Source organism: Rhineura floridana, chromosome 7 (assembly GCF_030035675.1).
Source record: "Rhineura floridana isolate rRhiFlo1 chromosome 7, rRhiFlo1.hap2, whole genome shotgun sequence".
NCBI lineage: Eukaryota > Metazoa > Chordata > Lepidosauria > Squamata > Rhineuridae > Rhineura > Rhineura floridana.
The window spans coordinates 84,388,920-84,406,421 of record NC_084486.1 but is presented as its reverse complement, the minus strand read 5'-3'; positions in this window follow the sequence as shown (position 1 = coordinate 84,406,421).

Genomic DNA, 17,502 nt, shown 5'->3' with positions numbered 1-17,502 from the left:
AGCTATGTTTTGCACCCGTTGTCAGAGGCAGTATGTCTTTGAAAACCTGATGCTGGGAATCACAAAAGAGTGCTCTTGCCCTCGGGTCCTGCTTGCAAGCATCCCATTGGCATCTGGATACCCATTGTGAGAACAGGATCTTTGGACTAGATGGGCCTTTGGTCTAATCCAGCAGGGTTCCCATGTTCTTAGGTGAAGCTTTCATAACATAGAGGGCACATGCAGGTGATTCTGTGTTTAAGCATGTAATGGCATTTCAGAGGGAACTTCCAAAACTTAATGGAAAAGGCTCTACAGTTCTGTATCAAATTGAGGCTTCATTTGAATTTGACCCAAGCGCTAGTCTCCTTCTAGACTAAGTGGTTTAGTGCTGCTTCTGCTGTGGTGCAATGAGTGAGAAACCACATACTCTGTTTCCCTGACTTGGAAAATCTGGGAATCGATTCCTAAATGATAAGTCCAAAGAGTGTTGCCAATTCCACTTTTTTAAACTGCTGGATTGTGAGAAATTCCAAAAGAGTTGCCTTCTCTTCTTTCCCCATCCCCCCTGCCCTTCACTGCTACTCCCTGTTGAGCGAAGGTAGATTTCTCACAAGCATGTGTCAAGGTGCATGAGTTCTAACTAGGCTCTTAAGTGGCTCACAAAGAAGATAGGCATTAAAAACACTCTCCCCTTTCTTGATAGATAGATAGATAGATTGATTGATGATTGATTGATTGCAGTCATTAACTAGGGTTGCCAGTAGCAGACCTGAGAGTGTTCTTGCACCTTTTAAGGATTATGAATTCTGCATGCAATCTTTATTACTTCATTCAAACCCACCTAGTTTCCATGCCCTGCTTGTAACTCACCCTGTTACTAAGCCTAAGCATGTGTAACTCAAAACAAATCACATGTTATTCCCCTATATACCCCTGCTGCTGTCAAATTTTAGATTTTAACCTCCTTAGAGTAGGAATTTCTACTCTTCTAAAGCAGCATGCATACTGGTGGTGCTATGTGCATTTATAAACAAATAATGAACATGGAGACTTGAATTTTGCCAGATGCAGCTTTTTTAACCAGAGCTCCAATTATGGAAGAAACCACCTGGTGCAATTTATCATGCTATGCAACTGTTAATAGGTACAGAAACCCTCTCAAGGTCTAGACTGAGCAACTCTAGTTACAACCAGCATTGAAAAAGGTTCTTCAGTGGCTGAACTTGGGGATGGATGATGTTTCTTGGCCTAAAGGTAGGAATATTAACTGAATGGGATGTCAGTTTGCCTTACAGAGAATACAACTAAAATGAGTCTTTTTTAAGGGATAGAATAAGGAGCAAAGGAGAGGGAAAAATCTTGGTTTCAAGGGTTAAGGTCTTCTAATTCATATTCCATTGGGAGGGAGGGAGTGGAAGCAGGAAGCCCTTTCTACAACCAGCAGCTAATAACCTCCCTAAAACTAGGATACTTTCTAGCCAGATCCCGAGACTTCTGATTGGTGAGTGATCTCATTTTATTCCTAAGTGGATAGTTCGTACACAGCCATGTAGGGCAGAGAGTTGGATATCTTAAGTACTTGTTCTGCTCTGCTTTGCTTCCAGAAGCAGTTAGACCACTTTCTTTAAGTTCATGGGCAAGGCAGTGCAACAACCATCTAGATAGGAGTGTAAATTGCCAGAATTTGACTTGATCATCTTACAATACAGTCCTATAGATCCTTTAGCAGTATCACTGCACATGACAAAAAAGGCACAGCTATCCAGACCTGGAACGCTGCATAAAGGAGCTGCTGCTCTCAACCAAAGCTGATGCTCTTCTCTCCCGAAGCCACGGCAGAGATACTGGGAAGCAATACCAATATGCTTGCTTATTTATTTAAAAGCTCTATATCTGCTCTTTCGCTTATGACAAAAGCAACAAAATATAGTATAAGTTTAAAACATTAAAAACAATATACTCTTAATGCAACTATCAATAGTAAAATAACCTAAAAACAGCAGTAGAATTGCACACACAGCCTGATGAAATAAAACATTGTTCTTTTGGTAGCAAGAAAAGCCCTGTGCATAGGCTTGCTACCAATTGTACCCTCCTCCCTCCCAAGAGGAGGGACGCTTCATCTCTTCCTTCTATACCTGAAGTAAAGCTTTTGAAGTGTGGTGGAATGAAGTACATAAGTTTTTTAATAATAGCATTGGATCTGGCTTATTAACAAGGCATACATTTACTGTGTCTCAAGCAACAGGCTCTTCCTAGGGCTTGGGGCAGCCAGTGATTTGATTTCCACATATGTGTCTGTCGGAAGATTTGAAGAATGTCCAAATATGGTTGACTGAACAAATGTCTTTTCAGTAAACTAGCCATGTATGTAATTCTGTGTAACCCTTCATAATTATCACAAAACTTAACATGCAAACAGAGAAAACAAAAAACAGAAGCAGCTAGCATCTTTTGCTCCCACTGAAATGGAAAATGGAGCCTGCTAAATTTATTCAAGGAACATGGATGGTGTTCATATTTGACAGAAGCTTTTCTCATTCAGCCCGAATAATTTTTAACATAAAAGTCCAGGGGGTTGAAATTGGATCAGGAGTGGGAAATCCACATCCCAAACTTCCAGCACAAATTTCTTTCAACCAGAAGAGCTTCTTTACAAAGTCCAACTGGTAAAAAATTCAAGTTTCCTGGAAGCAAGAGCTTTGGGGAAAGAGATTAAGTTCAAATCCCTTTTTCTTTGTCTGCTAGAGCCTATATTTTAAGAGTACAACATGCCAATCACATCATCTCTCTGCCATTTTAAACCATACAGTTCTGAGCTGGGGGAAGAGAATGGCAAAGCTGGAAACTCCTAAAGATACACATCCGTTGAGAGAAGACCATTCTGTCTGATTCAGATGCACTAACTTTGGCAGTATATTGTTAGTTACCAGTTTGGCCATCAAGGTTCAAGCAAGATGGTGAGTGGAAGAATATGCCAAGGCTGGTACTTTGCACAAAAGAGAGTTGCAGTTGTGTGCTGCTCCTAGGCAACTTCTTGATATCATGTAGCACAAGATGCTACTGTGAGAAGATGGTGAGGTGCAAGGAGACTACAGTTCTGAATTTTTCCATTGCCCTCTGATACTACAGTCCTGAACAAAACCTAAGTATTTTTTGCTTATGAGAGGAATACCCGACTGACAGTGCAGCAACACTGATCACACTATTCTTATCCAGAGTAGGAGCTCTCCTCTTGTTAACCGGTATGCTGTACAGAGCTTGAATACAGAATCTTTCATTCCTTTTGCTTAGCTAATAATTAGGAGATTCAACGCCAACCTTTCTGTTTCAATTTAAGGGACGTTTTGTAGTTTAAGGGTTTGTTTATACTATCACTGTTCTGTGATCAACAATTCTGTTTCCTTGTTACCTGGTTTGTTTACAAGACTAAAGTACAAATCAGAAGCTGCAACATGTTGAAAACTTAGGGGTCCGGACTCTCTCTTCCATTTGAGATCTTTGAGGATAACTGACTGAGTTGTACCGGATTTACAATACTGTATAAAATGAGCATACAGTATTTTGAAAGCAACCAGAAAACCAAATAGGTGTGAAGAAAACAATGGGACTTCTGATGTCCCAGATTTTGACCAAGAAAAATAGTCTGGTGTGAACTACTGTGGACTGGTTGAACATAAAGCCTAGCATATGCAGACAGTGGGCTGAGTGCTCCTTTTTCCCCATCTGATTAACCTCTTCAAATATTTGCAGTTCCAAATGCTATGCCACCCAGATGCAATTTTGCCTCTGGTCCTGCCCACCCCTGGCATGTGGCCTTCAAAATATTGTCCAGAAGGGAATGTGGCCCTTAGGCTAAAAAAGGTCCCCCACCCCTTGTTTTTAAGCACTACCATTCAAAGGCTAGCTTAAAAAGGAGGAAGTATAATTCAGGTCATCACTGGACCAAAGTGCAAGAATAGATCTGGACACACACACCCCACAATCATCTTGTTTATTACACAGCCACAAGAGTAGCTGTATACTATAGCCAGCATGGATTTTTTTCACATTCTGCAATGTTAAATTGAAAATACCCCCATGCCATTCTGATGCTTCCCATAAGCTCATTTCAAAACAAAACCTTACAAAACGTATAGTACTGAACACAGACTTGCTTAACAATCCTCTAAAGTTTTGAAAATTTACACAAAACATATAGAGAATCAAGGGTTCAAAGTGTAAAGAGAGAGAGAGAAAAACCAGAACCCTTTCGGACTTTTTTCTGGGAGAGTTCTCATAATTGCATTTTTATATGTTTGTAGGGCAGTACAATATCTTAGAAAGGAGGTTAGGTCTCCTGCTCTCCTGGTACATTCACTATAGCTGCCCAATTTCCCTGCTTTTTAAAGTTTGATAGAAATATCTGTTGGCTATAGGTACGTTCTTAAACTGCAAGGGTTTTTTTCCCCTATTAGTGAATGTATCTTCAGTTTGGATGCAACTCTGATAGGAAACTGGTTTGCTACAATTTTGTACACAAATTTCATCAGTTAGGCAGTGTCACTAAGGGCCACCAAATCTTAATTTTTGGTTAATGGTATCAAAGGCCAAGGCGGGCTGTGGCAATAGGTGATAGGACTGAGAAGAGCTCGTGCTGAAACGCCATCTTCTGCCAGTCAAGTACAGATGAGGAGAGCCCTGCTTGGGGGGATGTGGTGAAGTGTGATCCTATATTTGTGCTGTGAACACAGTGTGGTCTCCTCTGAAAATTATCATCTCAGGGAACAAAAGTGTCTGAAAAATCTGCAACCCATTTCAATTGAGCCCTGTTTTCTTAGGTCTAAAACTGGGGAAAATGTGACTTGCAGGTAGGATTGCCAGGTCTCTGGTTTTTGCCAGAGATTCTGGGTTTGGGGGATTCTCTCTGGGTCTCTGGGTGTCACCTCAATCTCTGGACTCTCAGCTTTCATTTAAAAAAAGTTTCTTGGTAGTCTCGTTCAAGAGATATATACCAAAATGTCAGCAGCCGTTCCCCTGCACCTTCTGTTAAATGAGCTCGTAGCTGGCTGCTCTAACTGCATCCTTACAGGTTTGTAGCCAGTAAGTGAAGTCGGGGTTGTGATTGACAAAGGATTTGCTGACCTTCAGGCAACAGCTAGAACCCATTACAAGTTCAGAAAACTTTTTTTTCCTGCTTGCCTGAAAATCTCATAAACTGAGTAAGTTTATAGCTTTCAGCAGTAGCAAAAGTTTCTCTCTTGTGTGCAGGAGATCTAAATGCCATTACAATATGTTATGCTTTTCTAATTATGGGGAGTCAAACAAGTTTAAATTTTTCTGGGCTTTTGAAGAGGGCGGTGTTTTGAAAATCTTTCTAATATGAAGCTTTAATTCTATTCTCGGTTTTCTGGGAGTAAAGCTGCAATGCTAATCCCACATACCAGGAGTAAACGCAATAGGATTTACTTTTGAGTAGACATGGTTAGGATTGTGCTGTAAATCTTTTGAGTGAACATAGCAAAGGACTGTGTTTGTGTTGTAAATCTTTCTCTCCCCCTCTAATCTTATTTTTAAAGCAATTAGGCAGGGCTTACTTAGGTGTCACTGCTTTTACTATGTAGGAAACTAATACTGATTATTATTATTTTTAAAAATGTTCTGCAATGACCAACTGGTTTTGACAATAAATTATTTATATGGGGTGTATGTACATCTCCAGTGTGTGTGTACGTTGAGTCTTTCCAACATCCCTGTGAGGTAGGGCTGCCAATTGGAAACCAAGGCAGCTCACAAGAAATAAATCAATCTAAAATTCAATAACCATAAAAATACATATAAAACAGTTGCAAAACAGCTTAAAGTGACATGATTCTAAATTTTGAGTTGGGTGAGTAAAGTTCCTTATCATTTCAGACTGCAATTCTGTGCACACTTCCCTGTTTGAGTAAGCCCCATTGGGACTTGCTTCCAAGTAAACATGCATATGATTGCACTATAAATGCCTTTACAGGTTGTGTAAAAGATAAACATCTTTGACAGTCATGCATATATAAATATTTCTTTATACCTGTCCCTATAAGTATCTGATTTCACACTATGTTTGTATATTATTATTTCCTCTACATTTTAAGTGTGCCCTTCTTCCTTGGGGTGGTCACGGTTCCCCTCTGTTGTTTACACCCTGAGGACAGATTAGGCTGAGAGATGGTGAGTAGCCCATGGTCACCCAGTAAACTTTATAGCTCATTACCATTAAACAAAAATAATTAAAATTATTTACATGCAGGCAAAGTTTATGAAGTAGACCCACATAATACATTCAAAGCACATCCGACTCACATTTAAAGCACATGACTTCCTCCAAAGAATCCTGGGAAGTATAGTTTACCCCTCACAGTTATAATTCCCACTGCCCTTAACAAACTACTGTTCCCAGGATTCTGTGGTGGGATTCATGTGCTTCATATGTGTGTTGATGTGTGGGCAGGGCAATCCAGGCAGGGGGTTGCCAACTCTGCTTGGATATGGCTATCTTTGAAGAGGATCCCTAGTCAAGATTTATCAACAGCACAATCCAAACCATATCTACTCAGAAGTAAGTGCTATGGCCACCCCATAAAATTATTAGCCCCCCCATGACATCACTAGGGCCCACCCCTGAAATCTCAGGGTTTGGGATGCTTCTGACCTGGCAACTCTACTTGCAGGGAGGGGGTGTTACAATTTTTTAAAGCCCTTGAAAGGGTGATATGGGCCTCATTCACACCTTACATTTAAAGCACTGTCATACTACAGAGCTACAATTTCCAAAATGATTTAACAAGCAGTTCCTCTTTTCCGGGGAACTCTGGGAACTGTACCTCTGTGCGAGGGAATAGATGGGTCTCCTAACAGCTCTTAGGAACCTTCACAAACTCATAGCTACCCCCAAATAATCCTGGGAACTGGAAAGTAGTACAATAGTACTTTAAATGTATGATGCAGATGTGGCTGTATTTTATGGACAGTCCATGCAGCCCTTGTGAATGACTATGACATATGCAATTTTTACCTCATAACCCTCATGGCAATCCTATGGACTGTGTTTATAGATTTCACTGTACAAATTGGAAGTAACAAAATGCAGTGCTGCCTACAGAGTTCCCCCCTTTTTGTGGAAATTTGGCTGTTTGAGTTGCCATGAAAACAAAAGAAAACAAATTATTATGAAATATAATCTGCTTTATGTAAACTAACCCTGGACAGAAAGGTGGATATAAATTTATAATGTTAAATCACCAGAGGAATAAATCCTTCCCTTTTTTCATTTCCCCAAAGAACTCATGGTGCAATCCATTCATCATTAAAGTGCCACAGGACCCTCTCATCTTCTTTCTACGCAGTATCACTGCTCTTTGAAATCCTCATATGATAAAAGGTTTATAAGCAAAGTGTTTTTTATCCTTTTTGTGGCAAAACTTCAAGACTGCTCAATTATCTGAATGTACAGGTTCTTGCATGAAAATCCACATACACTGTTATCAGCAAGGAGGCTCACAGTCCTATGGTTCTCAGAATTCAAATTCCATTACCTACATTGCAATAAGGTCATTATGCAGCTGTTATGCTGCAAATTTATTTATGACATGTGTCCATGTGTACAAGGAATCAGAAGAATTAGTGTATATATGTTCATACTTAAGGTACACATGCATGGGAAAACCTAAATACATCAATTCGTTTTATTTATTTCAAAATATTCTGCCCCACCCTTCAATGTTGCTGATCCCAGGATGAGTTGCAAAACACAAAATATTAATGCAAGAAAACAGGAAAAGATAAAAATATATCAGTTAATATAGCAATTATAAAATTAATACTAAAATGATCTTAAAAATGCAGCTAAGTTCTGTCAAAATTTACACTACATAAACGCCTGGGAAAACTGGTACATTTGAAATTGGCACTGAAAAGAATAGGCAGCAGTTGCCACCCTTACCTCAGAGGAAAAGACATTCCATAACCTGGGCACCAGCCCAGAGAAGATCCCCTTTCCTTTGTTTATATGTATAGCACACACATTGTGCATATGTACAATTGTGTGAACCTTTAACTGCATGGTAACTTCATATACTTCTGTGCAGTTTTCTAAAACATTGAGCTAGTAATGTAGAATGGTTTAACTTGTCTACCTGGTATATCTTGTTGACTGTTAGCATTCTGTAGTATTTTCTGCATGCCTATTTCAAGTGTTTGTTTTGGTAATAATAATAATAATAACAATGTACCGGTACTCATACCTTGATAAACATGTTATGAGTGCCAGCATAAAACGGTTACCATGGGCAGCAAAAAAAAAAAAAAAAGAGGTGCCAGTACTCTGTACTGGTGAGTTCTATCACAAAAACGCATAGTCTATTTCTTACCGCATCTACTGCGACACTATCAGGATCTTGTTCACAGTACAACAGCATGCATAATTGGGTGAACTAAAGACTCAAAACAAATAAACTAAATGCTCAACTGTGGGAATCAGCCAATGCATATACAATGCCTTGTATACATAGATAAATGTATAAATTGTACACCTACATTTAATGCGGCTTCTGAATATGGAAATATCTTAAGGCTGCAATCCTATGCATTCTGTCTTGCACTGTAAGTTCCGTTGAACACAGTGGGACTTGGTTCCCACTAACATAATAGGATAGTGCTATAAGTTGTTATCAAAGACTGACCAGGCGCTTAAGGCCACTGATAACTGAAAAAGTAGAGAAAGAACAGAAGTCAGAGAAGAAAGCAAAGAGTTTCAGGGGTACATACATATGTTGAAGAGGTAAAAAGAAAAAAGGGGGGATTGCAGTATTGCCACTAGGAAAGGGATATTTGACACCACCTTTATTAGTCTGTCTTAAAACATTAGTTTTCAGTTGAAGACCTTTGTTTTCTCTCCAGCAATCAATTCTTTCTTTGAGTGAGGAATTGGACATGGTTCGTATTGTTGTCCGCAACCAGCCACTCCTTCGTACCAAGGACAAGCTGGGATTGGTTTTCCCTGAACTGGCAGTTGATCTATTACCAGCCATGTAGGGAAGGAAAAAGAGAGCCATTCGTTCCTTGCAGATTGCATGGGTTCGATGTCCATGGGAAGAGGATTTTGGAACAGATCCTGGTTTCAGCATCATCTTAATTGAATCATGTGCCCCTGAAGAAATTGCTGTATTACATAGAACAAAAGTATCTGTTATTGGTGGGAACATTTTAAGTGTGTCAGGCCAGGTAGTAAGAGGCTCAATGAATGCACCCCCGAAGAATGACTCCATACAAGAAACAGTTAAGCCCCCAGAGTAGCTTGAAGCACAGTGTGCATCCCTAGAGAAGGGTGCGGGGGATGCTGCTTGTTTTTCTCAGGAGGTGCAGATGTGCCAAAACATACAGCTGTGCATATTGAGGACACAGAGCTGAGAATGAGAGGCTTTGTATTTCATCAGTATTTTCTTGCTGTCTTTGTGATGCAGCAAGCTTCCAGCTTCTTTCTTCTCCCCCGACACCAATCCCAGCCAAAATCACACACAATCAGTGGCCAAAGAATATCTGCAGCATACAGTATTTCCTGCTGTTTTAGAAATGGGGACGATAGGAGGGGCAAAATCAAAACTGATGTCCCAACTGTTTCAGGAAAAAATATGCATGCGTGCGTGTGCACAGATATCTAAGGAAAGTAGCTTAAAATTAAGAGTAGAAAAATGTTGGGTTTTAATTCTTCATTTGCATTTCAGAACCTTCACACTTTTTTTTTACATTCAGACACTTTCCCACTATTGTGGGCTACTAAGGACTTTTTTTGTGTTTTGTTTAGTTGTCATGGGGAAGATAAAAACTTTTGTTTACAAAAGTGACCCTCAAAGGCACAATAACTCTACAAATTTAAATACCTTTGAAAGTGAGCTTTGGGGAGAGCAAACAGAATTTTGCGAAATAAAGCTCCTGTTTTGACTTAGAGCTACAATTCCCAGGAGTCCTTCAGTGTGTAGGCCATTAACATTATACAGTAGTTTCAAACTCCTTTAGAGTTGGAGCACAGGTCAGCACCAGGACACACATGTTTGATATAGTATGCCAAATGAAGCTGAAAGCAAAGCACAATCTGCTGGAAGGAGCCCTGGAAGAGTTTGACTGGAGAAACAGCTGTCCAAAATCCACCACAACCACACCTATTGTTAATTTGTATGTTGGCCTTATCCATGAAGTTCTGATGTCATGGTAGCTGTCATGGTGGTGTGTTTTAACCGGCACTTTCAAACAGGAGTATCTTCACACCTGCCTTAATCAACCTCAGTCAGGTACCATACTATTCTCCAAGCCATCTTAGTGGGAATTGAACTATTGCTGCTTGCTTTATTTGAAAAGAAAAGCTCTCTGTCACTTGCCCATATATCTGGCTGACAATTCTTTCACCTCCACAGTAGTTTCTCATAGCCATAGCAGTGGGGAATCTGTTCGAGTGTCTATATACAGAATATATATTTTTTTCCAACTGATGCTGCCGAAGGCCTTACTCTATTGGCAGAGGGGCTGGTTTTGATTTTGTTCCATGTCTGCCAACTGCTTAGACATGAAGCACCATCCCAGTAACATCTGCTGAACATCTGCAAGGCTCACAACAGCCCTGTAAAATGTGCCCATAAAGCACTTCCCAACATGTCTGGTCCCAGCTCAGATATACACAAGAACTTACAACAGGAGCTCTTAATTCCTCAGGGGACAATATACTTCAGCCATCTCCTACTTGACTGTAGCAGTATAACTGCTGCCCAGGAAACAGCTCAGGAGAGAGGACCCCCAAATTAGTTCTGCACCTATGTTTATCAGAAAAACAAGCTTGGCACAGGAAAGAGGGAAGTGTAAGAACATCCAAAGGCAGAATGGGTGTGTAGAGGACGCAAGAAGCAAAGGACTGTTAATTGATACAGGCCTGCTAATGTGGGGAAACTGAAGTGGCAAGCTGATTATAAAAGACAGGGCAGCCATTTCAGATTGCAGTAGGAATGTGAGTCATAATCAACAAGCATCTAGGCCTACTTTACTCTTTTAGTACCATGAGCCCCTCAGCATATAGAACCAAATGTTCCAAATAAATATATTACACAGCCACAAGAGTGGCTGTATACTATAGCCAGCATGGATTTTTCACATTCCACAATGTTAAATTGAAAATACCCCCCATGCCATTCTGATGCTTCCCATAAGCTCCTTTCGAAACAAAACCTTAAGAAACTTATGGTCCTGAATTCAGAAACGCTTGCTTAACAACCCTCTCAATTTTCATGGTGATACACAAGACAGTCAGAGAGAACCCAGAGTTTAAAGTCTAAAAAGAGAGGGGGGAAAACCAGATCCCTTTTGGACTTTCTTCTGTCAGAGTTCTCATAATCTGTTGAAATTCATTAAAAATCAGCCATGTTTGCAGAGCACCTGTAATCCTGATACTGACCTTGCCCCATACTCTCACCATCATCTTCTGCAGTTTAAAAGTTTTTAAAATGCCTGGCTGGTTTTTAATTAAGAATTTTTGGCTTGAACTCAATTATAATGTCAGGCATGGTCAGTGAGAACCAACTGTCAGTATTCTAAAAGCTGGACTCACAGCTGCTGGGCTTGCCTAATCAGGGGACCACACCCACACCAGACTTTAATTTCACTTGAGACAGTCATAGCTTCCCCCCCAAAAATCCTGGGAACTGTAGTTTGTGAAGGGTGCTGAGAGAAGACTCCTATTCCACTGACAGAACTCCAGTGGCTGGACTGGTTTAACAGTCAGCCACTCTGATGGAAGCTCTGTGAGGGGAACAGGGCATCTCCTAGCAACTCTCAGCACCCTTCACTAACTACAATTCCCAGGATTCTTTGGGAGAAGCCATGACTGCCTAAAATGAAATAACAGTCTGGTGTGAATGTGGCCAGGGACAGCTTTGGTTTAAATTTGGGTGGGAGGCTTCATGTGCCTGCTGTAGAATAAAAAGGTGGGGGAAACGCTAAAAGCAATGATACTGTTCACAATGTTTTCCTTTTGGAAAGGAAAGGGGCTTCCCCTCTGCCCAGTGCCCATCCACCCAATCTCCTCCCCCTTCCCCCCCTTCCCCCCCTTCCCATGGTCAGTTTTACCTATCTTAAGCATGATTGCATGGGAGTAAATACCACTGAACTCAATAAGCATGCATATGATCAAACCTGCCCCCTCCCCCTTCCTTTGCCCCTCCCCCTCCAATCCCCTCCTTCCCCTTCCCCCTCCTTCTGCTCCCCTCTCCCCTCTCCCCTCCCTTTCTCTTTCTCTCTCATCTCCCCCCCCTCCACCCCCATGGTCAGTTTTACCTATGCTAATCATGATTGCAGGAGATGGAGAAGTTCCATACTTTCTGTGAAAACAAGACCAGGAGCAGACTGCGGTACAGATCATGAACTGGTCATATCGAAAATCATAGTAAAGCTAAAGAAGAACAACAAAACAATCATAATGCCAAAATACAGTTTAAATAACACCCCAGAAGAATATAAAGATCAAACAGGGAACAGTTTGAGGCTTTAAACTTAGTTGACAGAGAACCAGAAGAACTATGGAGTGAAGTCAGAGACATTATCAGGGAAGAATGCAAAAAGACAATACCTCTAGTTAAAAAGAGAGAAAGACCTCAATGGATGACTGAAGAAACTCTTACAATGCTTAAAGAGAGAAGGAAAGCAAAAGCAAAAGGAGACAGAAACACAGTCAGAACCCTAAATGCAACAATACAGCGACTACTATGTAGGGATAAAGAGAACTATTACAATACAGTAGGGCCCCTCTTCTCGGTGCCTGCGTCTCGGTGCCCTGCTTTTTGGCATTCCGCTAATATGGTGCCAACAGGGCGATCAGCTGGAAGGGGGGCTGGAGCTCCCTGTTCTCCAGCTGATCTCGCTGGAGGAGGGGAAGATCAGCTGTAGAGCACTACAGCTGATCTCCTCCTCTTCTGGCATGATCAGACACCTGCACTCGATCTGATCTTGCCGGAGGAGGGGAAGATCAGCTGTAGTGCACTACAGCTGATCTTCTCCTCCTCAGGGCGATCAGACTCCTGCACTCCAGCTGATTGTGCCGGAGGAGGAGAAGATCAGCTGTAGCATGCTACAGCTGATCTCCTCCTCCTCCTGCATGATCAGCGGGTTAGGTTCCAGACCCTCGCGCGCTACAGCTGATCCGCTTTTTGACGGTTTTCACTTTTTGGCAGGGGTCTGGAACCTAACCTGCCGTATGAGTGGGGCCCTCCTGTAGTTATTGTATAGAAATAGAAGAAAACAACAAAAAGGGAAGAACAAGAGCCCTATCCCAAAAGATTAGAGAAATGAAAGGGAAATTTAAACCAAGAATAGGGTTGTTGAATAATCAACAGGAGAACACACTGACTGACCAAGATGAAATAAAAGGAAGATGGAAGCAATACACTGAAGAACTCTATAAAAGAGATGCCAGGATGATAGATTCATTCACGGAGGAACCGTATGATGAAGAACCAGAAATTTTAGAATGTGAGGTGAAAGCTGCTCTTAAAATACTTGGAAGAAAGAAATCATCAGGAACAGATGGCATATCAATAGAGTTGCTACAAGCTACTGAGACTGAATCAGTCCAAAGTTTGACTAAAATTTGTCAAGAAATATGGAAAACTAAACAATGGCCCACAGACTGGAAGTGTTCCATATACACCCCAATTCCAAAGAAAGGGGATCCTAGGAAATGCAGTAATTATTTGACTATTGCCTTAATATCCCATGTAATGCTCAAAATTCTACAATAAAGGCTCTTACCATATATGGAGCGAGAAATGCCAGATGTCCAAGCTGGATCTAGAAAGGGAAGAGACACCAGAGATCATATCGCAAACAAAGATTACAGCAAAGCCTTCGACTGTGTAGATCATGGAAAACTATGGAATGCTTTAAAAGTAATGGGGGTGCCACAGCATTTGATTGTCCTGATGCACAACCAATACTCTGGACAAGAGGCTACTGTAAGGACAGAATATGGAGAAACCAATTGGTTCCCCATCGGAAAGGTTGTGAGACGGGTATATTTTATCACCTTATTTGTTTAATCTATACGCAGAATTTATCATACAGAAAGTGGGATTGGACCAAGATGAAGGAGATGTGAAAACTGGAGGGAGAAATATCAATAATTTAAGATATGCAGACGATACCATACTACTAGCCGAAACCAATAATGATTTGAAACGAATGCTGATGAGTTAACGAGGAAAGCACAAAAGCAGGACTCCAGCTGAACGTCAAAAAGACTAAAGTAATGACAACAGAAGATTTATGTAACTTTAAAGTTGACAATGAGGACATTGAATTTGTCAAGGATTCCTCAGCACAGTCATTAACCAAAATGGAGACAATAGTCAAGAAATCAGAAGAAGGCTAGGACTGCGGAGGGCAGCTGTGAGAGAACTAGAAAAGGTCCTCAAATGCAAAGATGTATCACTGAACACTAAAGTCAGGATCATTCAGACCATGGTATTCCTGATCTCTATGTATGGATGTGAAAGTTGGACAGTGAAAAAATGGGTAAGAGAAAAATCCACTCATTTGAAATGTGGTGTTGGAGGAAAGCTTTGCGGATACCATGGACAGCGAAAAAGACAAATAATTGGGTGTCAGAACAATTTAAACCACAACTATCACTAGAAGCTAAAATGATGAAACTGAGGTTATCATACTTTGGAGACATAATGAGAAGACGTGATTCACTAGAAACGAAAATAATGCTGGGAAAAACAGAAGGGAGTAGAAAAAGAGGAAGGCCAAACAAGAGATGGATTCCATAAAGGAAGCCACAGACCTGAACTTACAAGATCTGAACAGTGTGGTTCATGACAGATACTACTGGAGGTCGCTGATTCATAGGGTCGCCATAAATCATAATCGACTTGAAGGCACATAACACAACCATGACTGCATAGGAGTAAATCCCATGTAACTCAATAAGCATGCACATAATCAGACCTGCCTTCCCCCACCTTCCCCTCTCCTCTCCCTTCCTCCTCCCCTCCCCTCTTCCTTCTTCCTCCTTCCCTGCTCACTCCATCTCTCCCTCCCTCCCACTGGTCAGTTTTACCTATCCTAAGCAGGGTTACACGGTGGTAAATCCCACTGAACTCAATAAACATGCAAATGATCAAACCTGCCCTTCCCCTCCCCTCCCCTTCTGCCTGCTCACATCTCCTTCCTCCCCTCTACCTTCCCTTCCCTCCCTCCTCCCCCTCCAGCCCTTCCCATCCCCTGTGGTCAGTTTCACCTATCCTAAGCATGATTGCAGGGGAGTAAATCCCACTAAACTCAATAAGCATGCAAATGATCAATCAATTTTCAGCAAACTTTCTTACCTCCCGGATCCCATTTCTTACCTCCCGGATTAAAAAGCAGAGAAATTCACTAATAGGCAAAGAAACCTTGCAGTTTAAGAACGTAACTATAGCAGATATTTCTATCAAACTTTAAAAAGCAGGGAAATTGGGCAGCTATTGAGAATGCACCAGGGGAGCAGGAGACCTGACCTCCTCCCTGAGATATTGTACTGCCCTACAAATTTGTCAAAAAGCAAACACAGTTTGGGTTGGTCTTTCACAGTCCAATCCACTTCCTGTGTAGCTTGGAAGAATTTGGTAACATGTGCCTCTGAGCATATGGTGAGTGGTTGCCATCTCCAAAGATAGAGAATTAAATTTTTGTATGTTTGTTGGTGTTCTTCTTACTTTGCTTCTTTCCTGTGTTACTACTGTTTCTTCTAGTGAATATACTGTAAATATTTGTAAATGGCACACTTACAAAAGGGGGCTCTTCGGCAACCCCTGTGGGGGGTGGGGGAAGCTCTGGCGAGCCCTGTGGGGGAAAGAGGTGTTGGAATAAGCAAATGTTGCATGTTCACTTGGGGGGGATATTTGGGAAATATCCCATGTACCTGTTCACTGTGATGTAACTTCCTTATGGGTGGAGTTAGTTACCTGGTTTCCTCCTTCCTTTGTCCTGGAGGATTTTTTGAATATTCTCCATTGCTGATCTATCCACCATAGAGAGAGGCCGCATGGCAAATGATGCTCTCTGCTGAGAGCATCAATACCAAACACCAAAAATGGACTGAGACTTCTATTTTCTTTCATCTAAGCTACAGCCTATGTTTCTAACATATGAGGAGGTCGTGAGTAAATGTTTTTATCTTTTACCTAAGAAGATTGTGTCTGTTGTTATTTATATAGAGAAAGGTGGGGCTGGTTACATTCTCACTCTGCTGCTTGTGTTTTTATATCTCTGCTAAGAAATAGGACCAACCAAATTAGTTCCTATTTCTCTCTGGTATTTTTATAATACCAAACAAGAGGGCAGGCTCTGGCCACCCTTTGGGGGAAAAGGGGGAGGGCTGTGGTGACCCCTGTGAGGGGGTGGTGAGCAAAGTGAACAAGGTTGCAGCCCCTAGTAAGTAAAAATAATCATATGTATATTGAAACACTGGGATGGGGAGGCAGCCCTCCTCCCCCTCTCTAAATGCCACTACAGTTAAAAGGAGAATTATGAAAAACAAAAGAGCCTACCTCAAAAGAGAGCAGTTTCAGGGAGAAGAGATCCATACAACATTCAAATATGGTAAATAATTGTTCGGGGGAGGGGGGTTGAGCTAAGAAGCAAGGAAAGTGACCAGGCTTGGAGCAGCAGTAGCAATATTAGGAGGAATCATGTGAAAGGGCGTTGATATTTGTGAGAGAGACCAAAGGAGAGGCTCCAGGGAGAGTTTAGTTGGGGGCACCTTTTGGAAGAGGACTGGGATAGTCACATCTGCACACACTATTTCAAGCCGCACATGATTATTCCTTAAAAGCTCCATTATTTCTGACTATAATGAAGCATATGAAATCTCTGGAACAAATTATCTGAAAATGCATTTTTTTATTGCAATGCAGTCTGAATATAGCCATAAGTAGGTTTTAATTTAACCCATTCTGGAAAATTAGTGGAATCTCTTTGCCTTCTGCAATTAAAGCCTGAAATGGCCCCTCCGGCTTTGCCCCCTCCAAACAGGACTGTCACCTATCATTATGGTCTGTGAACAAGTAGGGGAATCTGTGGCCTCCAGATGTCACTGGACTGCAACTCCTATGGTCCCTGGACATTGGCCATGCTGGAAGGGGATGATGGGAGAGTCCATAATGTCTGGAGGGCCACAGGTTCCCCACTATGGCATTGAAACATAAATCTAAAAGTGAGGGAATTGCTAATTTCATCTTGATCTTCTCATGTAACTCCCTTTCCAGAGACTTGCTCATACTCACATGGGTTTGTGAACAAATACTGATTCTCTGTCAGCTTTTCCTTTCTCCGTTGCAAAGGGAAGACGGGAGGGGAGCCCACTGTATCTCTCCAGGGAGTTTGTTCAGGCCAAGCCTTGAGCTGTCAAAGTCTCACACTTTAAGGCTTCCTTGCAAAGGGAAGTAGGAACTTAATGCCCTCTCCACAAAATTACATCTCTGA